Source organism: Bubalus bubalis, chromosome 2 (assembly GCF_019923935.1).
Source record: "Bubalus bubalis isolate 160015118507 breed Murrah chromosome 2, NDDB_SH_1, whole genome shotgun sequence".
Taxonomy (NCBI): Eukaryota; Metazoa; Chordata; class Mammalia; order Artiodactyla; family Bovidae; genus Bubalus; species Bubalus bubalis.
Window position 1 is genome coordinate 181,002,163 of NC_059158.1, and position 10,260 is coordinate 181,012,422.

The 10,260-nt window shown below is 43.8% G+C and overlaps 1 long non-coding RNA gene across 1 annotated transcript; it reads left to right on the forward strand.

Moving 5' to 3' along the window:
- Positions 1–62: 62 nt before the first annotated feature.
- Positions 63–9,664, forward strand: LOC123332232. The gene is made up of 2 exons (XR_006549045.2): positions 63–476; positions 9,517–9,664. It is a non-coding gene; the product is annotated as an uncharacterized LOC123332232 (long non-coding RNA).
- The last annotated feature ends 596 nt before the right edge of the window (positions 9,665–10,260 follow it).

Here is a 10,260-nt window from a genome sequence, read left to right on the forward strand (position 1 = left end):
GCGCGGCGGCCAATCAAAACACGCTTTCGCGCGACCCGGCCAATGATACGCGGGCCACCGCCTGTTGCTGGGGCCCGACGGGGCCGAGGGAGGGGAGTTGGCTGCGGCCGAAGGTTTGAAATCCTCCCTGAGAGGAGCATGTCGGGAATAACCGCCGCGGTCCCGGTAGCCGGCCCTCTGCAGGGCCCCGGGTGACACTGTCCTCTCCCGGGAGGCGCCCGCCCGGCCAGGCTCAGCACCCAAGGACGCAGTCAGCGCCAACCCGTCACGGCGACTCCGAGCCCTGCGCGCGTCCGGCGCCGGGGAAGGGACGTGAGCGGCTCACCCGGATCGCGGCTTATACCGCGGCTGCCCGGTTCGCGGGTCCCGCGGTCCTTGGCACCCGATGGTTCCCCGCCGTGGGGCGTCACTGAAGGCGGCTTTGAGTTCCCGAGTTAAGTTCACCTAGCCGTGTAACCAGTCTCTTACGATGCAAGGTACTCCACCAAGTTGCTTCCCGAGGCCGACCCTTGGCCACTTAGTCCTGACATTTCGACCGTGTACCTCTGGTCAAGGAAATTACTTTGCAGCTCCCCCAGCTTGTGGTTCCCTCCCGTCCTCCCTGCCCGCAGCCTCGAAATTCTTGAGAAGTTGCCTCCTCTGTGAAGAGGTTTCCGACACTTGTGCGGATCAAGTTAATCAGTTCTTCTTTTGTCCTGAACTTGAGTCACACCGTACTGTAGCTACTTGTCGACCCAGTCACTCACGCACACACTCGTTTGAGCCCAGAGCACATGCTAAGTGCATGAGAAAAGTTTGAGAGAATGGGGCTCTCTCATTTCCCCCTTTCGGCTCCGTTTGTAAGTGAAAGGGGGAAGAAAAGAGTTCAGTTGACTGTGCCACCAAGGTGCCAGGAAGAGAAAAGGGGCAACTTCTTTGGAGTAAATGGATAAGCAACCCAAAGCTGGCGTTCTAAAGGAGAACACCAGTTTCTACAAACATACATTTTTGTTACAAGATTTATGTGTACTTTGTTTAAGTCCCACATGATTCGTTTTTTAATCTTGAGTTTTTCTGCTACCATCATCCCCCACCCCAATGTTCTTCTACCCATGGACCTTAAGTTTCTTAAGAAAACCATTTTAAAAGAGGAGTTTGTTAATCAAATTAATTTGGTGAAATGTGTAGAGTAGAAGAGATATTTCTGAGCATGGGACTTTCAGCTGCTAAGCATTATAGTCAAATAAGATGTACATAACAAGGAACTACTACCTCACTGAAAGTGTAATCTGTTTCCTAAAAATGTAAGAAACTGACTTAGACATGCAGCTAGATTACAGCTAAGCGGTATTTAATGGATTCAAGACTTCGACTTTTTAAAAGACCATTGCAATATATTTTTTAATATAGTGGTTTAGGCTTCCCTGGGGGTTCAGTTAGTAAAGAATCCACCTGCAATGCGGGAGACCTGGGTTCAATCCCTGGGTTGGGAAGGACCGCTGGAGAAGGAACAGGCTACCCACTCCAGGATTCTGGCCTGGAGAATTCCATGGACTGTATAGTCCATGGGGTCCCGAATAGTAGGACAGGACTGAGCGACTTTCACTTTTTGTAAAATGAACAGTCTTGTTTTAGTCTGAACACTTTCTTTTTCTAATTCTTTTTTAATTATCATCATCCAAATTATCTTTTAAATTCATCCCTGCTACAATCCTACTTCTCCCTCCATTCTGCCCTCATGGATCTGATTGTGTTACTTTAAAAAAAAAAAAACCTGTATTGGCCCCAAGTTGTATTACAAAATTAAATCAGCCTCCAGACCTTATCTGTATAAACACACCTGTAATGTATTTGAGAGACTTTATTTTTGGGGGTTCCAAAGTCCTGCAGATGGTGACTGCAGCCCTGAAATTTAAAAGAAGCTTGCTGCATAGAAGAAAAGCTATGACCAACCTAGACAGCATATTAAAAAGCAGAGACATTACCTTGCCAACAAAGGTCCATCTAGTCAAAGCTGTGGTTTTTCCAGTAGTTATGTATGAATGTGAGAGTTCGACTATAAAGAAAGCTGAGTGCCAAAGACCTGATGCTTTTGAACTATGGTGTTGGAGAAGACTCTTGGGAGTCCCTTGGACTGCAAGGAGATCAAACCAGTCAATCCTAAAAGAAATCAGTCCTGAATATTCACTGGAAGGACTGATGCTGAAGCTGAAACTCCAATACTTTGGCCACCTGATTCGAAGAACTGACTCAATGGAAAAGACTCTGATGCTGGGAAAGATTGAAGGCAGGAAGAGAGGGGATGACAGAGGATCAGATGGTTGGATGGCATCACTGACTTGATGGACATGAGTTTAAGCAAGCTCCGGGAGTTGGTGATGGACAGGGAAGCCTAGCATACTGCAGTCAATGGGGTCACAAAGAGTTGGACGTGACTGAGCAACTGAACTCTACTGAAGGTATCTGATGCTTGTGTACACACACATGAGGTACTGGATACTTATTCTGCCTCCCTCTGCCCTGTGCTAAGTTGTTTTGTTGACAAAACATTAATGTAGAGTAGGTGATATTTTTATCTCCACTGTACAGATAAAGAATCTGAGGCTTAGAACAGTTTAAAGCTGAAAGCCACAAACTAAGGCTTCAGAGCCCACTCCATGTTCCCTGAAGTATCTGTCTCTGACTCACCTCTGTGTCCTCCCCAGGGCCCTCCAAAGAGCACTGTTAAAGCCTACACCATGTCCCAGGCTCCCAGGAGTCTCACAATACAGCTCCAGCCTCATCCTTCATTAATAATTTACCAAGTACTCACAACAGCCCAGAACTGGAAGCAGGAGTTGAAAACACATTCTCTTTAGGACATCCAATATTGTTGTAATTCAGTCACTCAGTTGTGTCCAACTCTTTGTGACCCCATGAACTGCAGCCCATGCAGGACCCCAACCTCCCCATGGACAGGTTTCCCTATCCTTTACTATCTCCGGGAGTTTTCTCAAATTCAAGTCCATTCAGTCCATGATACTATCTAACGACCTTGTCCTCTGTCGTCCTCTTCTCTTTTTGCCTTCAATCTTTCCCAGCATCAGGGTCTTTTCCACTGAGTCAGTTCTTCACATCAGGTGACCAAAGTATTGGAGTTTCAGCTCCAGCATCAGTCCTTCCAATGAATATTCAGGACTGATTTCCTTTAGGATGGACTGGTTGGATCTCCTTGCTGTCCAAGGGACTCGCAAGAGTCTTCTCCAACGCCACAGTTCAAAAGCATCAATTCTTCAGCACTCAGCTTTCTTTATGGTCCAACTCGCACACCCATACATGAAAAAACCATAGCTTTGACTAGACAGACCTTTGTCAGCAATGTGATGTCTCCACTTTTTAATATGCTGTCTAGGTTTGTCAGAGCTTTTCTACCAGGGAGCAAGTGTCTTTTAACTTCATGGCAGTCACCATCCACAGTGATTTTGGAACCAAAGAAAATAAAATCTATCAATCACTGTTTCCACTTTTTCCCCATCTATTTGCCATGAAGTGATGGGACTGGATGCCATGATCTTAGTTTTTTGAATGTTGAGTTTTAAGCCAGTTATTTCACTCCCCTCTTTCACCCTCATCAAGAGTCTCTTTAGTTCCTCTTCACCTTCTGTCATTAGAGTTGTGTCATCTGCAAATCTAAGGTTGTTGATATTGCTCCTGACAGTCTTGAGTTCAGCTTGGGATTCCTCCAACCTGGCATTTCACATGACATACTCTACATATAAATTAAATAAGCAGGTGACAATATACAGTCTTGACGTACTCCTTTCCCAATTTTGAACCAGTCCATTGTTCCAAATAAGGTTCTAACTTTGCTTCTTTACTTGCATACAGGTTTCTCAGGAGGCAGGTAAGGTGGTCTGGTATTCCCATCTCTTTAAGAATTTTCCACAGTTTCTTATGATCCACACAGTCAGAGGTTTTAGATTAGTCAATGAAGCAGGAGTAGAAGTTTTTCTGGAATTCTCTTGCTTTTTCTGTGATCCAACAAATGTTGGCACTTTGATCTCTGGTTCCTCTGTCTTTTCTAATCCCAGCTTGTACATCTGGAAGTTCACATACTACTGAAGCCTAGCTTGAAGGATTTGGAGCGTAACCTTGCTAGCTTGTGAAATGAGCACAACTGTATGGTGATCTGAACATTCTTTGGCATTGCCCTGCTTTGTGGTTGGAATGAAAACTGACCTTTTTTATCCTGTGGCCTCTGCTGAGTTTTACAAATTTGCTGACATATTGACTGCAGCACTTTAACAGCATCATCTTTTAGGATCTTAAATAGCTCAGCTGGAATTCTATTACCTCCACTAGGTTTGTTTGTAGTAGTGCTTCCTAAGGCCCACTTGACTTCATGCTCTAGGATGTCTGGCCCTAGGTGAGTGACCACACCACCATGGTTATCCGGGTCATTAAGACTTTTTTTGGTATAGTTTTTCTGTGTATTCTTGCTACCTCTTCTTAATCTCTTCTGTTTCTGTTAGGTCTTTACCATTTCTGTCCTTTAATGTGCCCGTCCTTGTGTGAAATATCCCCTTGATATCTCCAGTTTTCTTGAAGAGACTTCTAATCTTTCCCATTCTGTTATTTTCCTCTGTTTCTTTGCATTGTTCACTTAAGACGGCTTTCTTATCTCTCCTTGCTGTTCTCTGGATCTCTGTGTTCAGTTGGGTATATCTTTCCCTTTCTCCCTTGCCTTTCTCTTCTCTTCATTTCTCAACTATTGGAAAAGCCTCCTCAGACAACCACTTTGGCTTCTTGCATTTCTTTTTCTTTGGGACGATTTTGGTCACTGTCTCCTGTACAGTGTCACAAACCCCTGTCCATAGTTCTCCAGGCACTCTGTCTACTAGATCTAATCCCTTGAATCTATTTGTCCTTCCACTGTACAGTCATAAGGGGTTTGATTCAGGTCATACCTGAGTGGCCTACTGGTTTTCCCAACTTTCTTCAGTTTGAGTCTGAATTTTGGAATAAGGAACTCATGATCTGAGGCACAGTCAGCTCCCGGTCTTGTTTTTGCTGACTGTATAGAGACTCTCCATCTTGGGCTGCATAGAATATAATCAATCTGGTTTCAGTATTGACCATCTGGTGATGTCCATGTGTAGAGTTGTCTCTTGTGTTGTTGGAAGAGGGTGTTTACTGTGACCAGTGTGTTCTCTTGACAGAACTCTGTTAACCTTTAACTTGCTTCATTTTGTACTCCAAAGCCAAACTTGCCTGTTATTCCAGGTGTCTCTTGACTTCACACTTTTGCATTCCAATCCCCTGTAATGAAAAGGACATCTTTTTTGGGTGTTAGTTCTAGAAGATCTTGTAGGTCTTCATAGAACTGGTGGTCACTTTTAGCTTCTTTGGCATTAGTGGTTGGAGCATAGACTTGGATTACTGTGATATTGAATGGTTTGCCTCGGAAATGAACCAAGATCATTCTGTTGTTTTTCAGATTACACCGCATTACTACATTTTGAATTTTTTGTTGACTCTGAAGGCTACTCCATTTCTTCTAAGGGATTCTTGCCCACAGTAGTAGATATAATGGTCATCTGAATCAAATTCATCCTGTCCTGTCCATTTTAGTTCACTGATGCCTAAGATACTGATGTTCACTCTTGTCATCTCCTGCTTCACCGTGTCCAATTTACATTGATTCATAGACCTAACATTTCAGGTTTCTATGAAGTATTGTTCATTACAGGATTGGACTTTGCTTTCACCACCAGACACATCCACAACTAAGCGTCATTTCTGCTTTGGCCCAGCCTCTGCATGTCCTAGGCTAGGCTCTAAACTCAGTTCCACCAACACTATCTAATTAATGGTTCGCAGTTCAAACAGGAAATTGTTGATATCAACAAATAGCTCTCAGGATGTAGATGAGTTACCAATGCTGGGCACCAAATGCATAATAAATACGTGAGTGCTTCATACCATGCATTTGTTTAACAAAGATTTAGCTGGTGGCTTCTTTGAGACAGGCACTCCATCAAGCCCTGGGAATACAGCAGTGAATAGAGGCCCCATTCAAGCACTAAACAACTCAAAACCTTTTCCTTTTACTACATATCAGAGAGGGAAGTTGGTGTCTGGGACATTTGTTTTCTCAGTTCTTCCCCTGAGAATCAAGGACAGGTAGTGCCAATTATATATAAACACAAAAATTAACCTGCTAACATTGGAAAGGAATGCAGATTATGGACATTGTGCTCAGACCCTGTAGAATGGGAGGAAAATGAGAGGATTTCCACATTCACTGACATTCTTTCCCCCCGGGAATCTGTTTTGAATTAGTATCTGTAGGAGCTAAAATCAACAAAACCTACCTAATCTATAAGTAGAAGTGAGGCAAAAAAGCATTTCTTTCTTTCTTTTTTAAAAATTATTTATTTTTTGGCTGCACTGCATGGCATGTGGGATCTCAGTTCTCCAAACAGGGTTCAAACCCGTGTCCCCTGCATCCCTGCAAGGCATCGTAACCGCTGGACCACCAAGGAAGTCCCCAAAAAGGCATTTCTGAAAGTCCAGCTTTGAAGGACTGGTGAGTGGCAGACTGATGCTTATTGTTCAATATTTAGACCCCACAAAGGTCAGGGCTGGTGAGACAAAACACACGTGTTTGCCAAACATTGGGAACAAGTCTCCCGTTGAACTGCCTGGCTTTCAGGCTGGATCCCTTACACCCCTGTATGTCAAACAAGCTGGTTTGGTTCTTTTTCTTCTTCAAGCTCATCTATGAATTTGGGGCACAGCTTTGAATGCTTGCAGCTCTGTCAGCTGATGGTTTATTTCATTTAGGGGAAGCAAGTTTCCTGGGACCTGCCAAGAGGAAAGTGAACCTCCTGCCTGATGTTATGTATCTTGGCGGGTCTTATCTTGTTGCCAAACTGGTATCAAAACACACACCCCTCCCCACACAGTGGTTTTGTTTCCTGAGGAAACAGCTGCTGTGGACTTCCCAGTTGCTCACGTGTTCCAGAGCAATTGCAAATCAGTCCTCAGCCATTAGAGCGATTTTGGTTTAATTACTAAATGGGGCACAGGAAGTCACTGCAAAACTCCCACACTTGCTGTGATTCTGACCCAAAGGGTCTCAATTTCCAGGACCTTTCAAGGCTTCAGATGCCAGGACCCCCAGTCCAGGATCAGAATCTTTAAGGATGGGTGCTGGGGTATTCCAGATCCAGCTGAGGGCTGGCAGAATACACCATTCCCAAGTATGCCACTTGGCCACAATGATTATTTTGAGCTAAAGACACTTGAAAAACAATAGGTACAAGAAGGATGCTCTGACCCACCTTGCCTTTTCTTCCTGAAAACAGAAAATTCCCTTGTGAAAGATATCCCTTTGATATTAGGAGGAAAGAAACAGTCTTATCATCAGCGATGGGGGATCAAGGCCAAGAGAATTCTTACAAACAGAACTTGTTAGAAGTAACTCCAAAATGAAGCAGAACCCTGAGGCCACACCCCCTTCCCCAAGTACAAGTCAGTTCAGTTCAGTTGCTTAGTCATGTCTGACTCTTTGTGACCCCCATGGACTGCAGCACGCCAGGCCTCCCTGTCCATCACCAACTCCCGGAGTTTACTCAGACTCATGTCCACTGAGTCGGTGATGCCACCCAACCGTCTCATCCTCTGTTATCTCCTTCTTCTCCCACCTTCAATCTTTCCCAGCATCAGGAAAATCAGTTCCTGATGAGTCAGTTCTTTGCATCAGGTGGCCAAAGTATTGGAGCTTCAGCTTCAGCATCAGTCCTTCCAGTGAATATTTAGGACTGATTTCCTTTAGGATGGACTGGTTGGATCTCCTTGCTGTCTAAGGGACTCTCAAGAGTCTTCTCCAACACCACAGTTCAAAAGCATCAATTCTTTGGAGCTCAGCTTTCTTTATGGTCCAACTCTCACGTCCATACATGACTCCTGGAAAAACCATAGCTTTGACTAGACAGTCCTTTGTCGGCAACATGATATCTCTGCTTTTTAATATGCTGTCTAGGTTGGTCATACCTTTTCTTGCAAGGAGCAAACATCTTTTAATTTCATGGCTGCAGTCACCACCCACGTGGTTTTGGAGCCCAAGAAAATAAAGTCTCTCACTATTTCCATCATTTCCCCATCTATTTGCCATAAAGTGATGGGACCAGATGCCATGATCTTAGTTTTTTGAATGTTGAGTTTTAAGCCAGTTTTTTCACGCTCCTCTTTCACTTTCATCAAGAAGCTCCTCAGTTCCTCTCACTTTCTGCCATAAGGGTGGTGTCATCTGCATATCTGAGGTTATTGATATTTCACCTGGCAATCTTGATTCCAGCTTGTGCTTCATCCAGCCTGGCATTTTACATGATGTACTCTGCATAGAAGTTACATAAGCAGGATGATAATATACAGCCTTGATGTACTCTTTTCCCAATTTGGAACCAGTCCATTGTTCCATTTCTGGTTCTAACTGTTGCTTCTTGGCCTGCATATAGATTTCTCAGAAGGCAGGTAGAGTGGTCTGGTATTCCCATCTCTTTCAGAATTTTCCACAGTTTGTTGTGATCCACATAGTCAAAGGCTTTGGCCTAGTCAATAAAGCAGAAGTAGATGTTTTTCTGGAACTCTCTTGCTTTTTTGATGATTCAACGGATATTGGCAATTTGATCTCTGGTTCCTCTGCCTTTTCTAAATCCAGCTTGAACATTTGGAATTTCTCGGTTAAGGAAATTGTTGAAGCCTGGCATGGCAAATTTTGAGCATTACTTTGCTAGCATGTGAGGTGCGTGCAATTGGACAGTAGTTTGAACATTCAAATACAAAGGCCCCTTCATATCTCCTGCCTCTTGTTTAGAGAAAAGTTAAAATCTCCCAGGCCTCCCTGAATCACAAAAGAGCAGGCTCAAGTTAATTATTAGGACAATGGAGTCACAGATTCAGTGTCTGATGCACATTCCTGGGTTGTTTTACAGACACTCTAAGAACTGCCACAACGTAGGGAAAAAGCTAACTGATGACCAGATTGCAACCATGACATAAGCTGCTCCATCTTGAGCAGTACTGAGTCTATGGCTCACATATTTCCCAGAATTGGCTGTAAGAGAATGGGATTAGCATTATTGCTCATAATAATCTATGTATTTGTTGGCATCAGAATAATTGTAGCTTGTTCTGCCCACATGTGTAAATAGGTGAGTACAACTGTCAGGAAAGAGATTCTACATACCCATGTAGATATTTTCCACTCTAAAGATATGGTGCTCTATATCAGCACGAAGAAGCTACAGAAGATGAACTTTCACCCATGATGCCGTAGAAATGGAATGATGTTCAGACAAGTAGGGATTTCTAAGCAGCTTTTGGCAGAAAAAAAAATCCCTTTGCAGGAAAGAGCTCTCTGAAAGAGGCACGCACCCCTTTATCTTGACACTAATCTTAAACAAGGCACCCCCATGCTGTACTCATCTTCAGCTCTAGCACTCCTTTCACATCTTTTGATCACACAATATAACTTGTTGGTTCTTTCCATAGATCGATGAAGTAGAAATGAAGAAATCAACAGATGATCAAATCTCTTCCGTAGCTTCACCTTCAGCAATCTTTCAAATAAACTGTGTGAACAAGATAACATCTAAATAAAGATCATGAGTCCTCAAGGACTTACTTTACTTAAAATTCATTTTGCCTTTGGCTTTTTTTCTAATTGAGACAAAATTTAAGTGAAGATCACGAGGAGTCAACAAGCTGGCACACAAGCCTGCACAGTGGGGGTGGTGGCAACTCTGACCCTCTTCTCAGTGATGAATGGAGATCGCGTCCCTGTTCCCTTTAAAAGTTATCATGGCTGAGCAGAAACTTCAGAGATGGTTTTGGAAGACACTGAGTCCATCTGTCCAGATTTCTGGCATTCTGATTAAAGGCAGCTTTTGTATCAACACTGATAGAGTATGTATTGATTTTATAAGCAGCAAGGAATGGGACCCAATTCAATAACGACTCATCTTCCTTTGTGCGTGCATGGTCAGACCTGTCTGACTCTTTGTGACTGTATGGACTGTAGCCTGTCAGGGTCCTCTGTCCATGGAATTTTCCAGGCAAGAATACTGGAGTGGGTTGCCATTTCCTCCTCCAGGGGATCTTCCCAACCCAGGGATTGAACCCGAGTCTCCTATGTCTCCTGCATTGCAGATGGATTCTTTCCTGCTGAGCCATCAGGGAAGCCCCCATCTTCCTTTAGGCTCCCCAGATATTTTAGTTATTTTTCCGCAATTACCT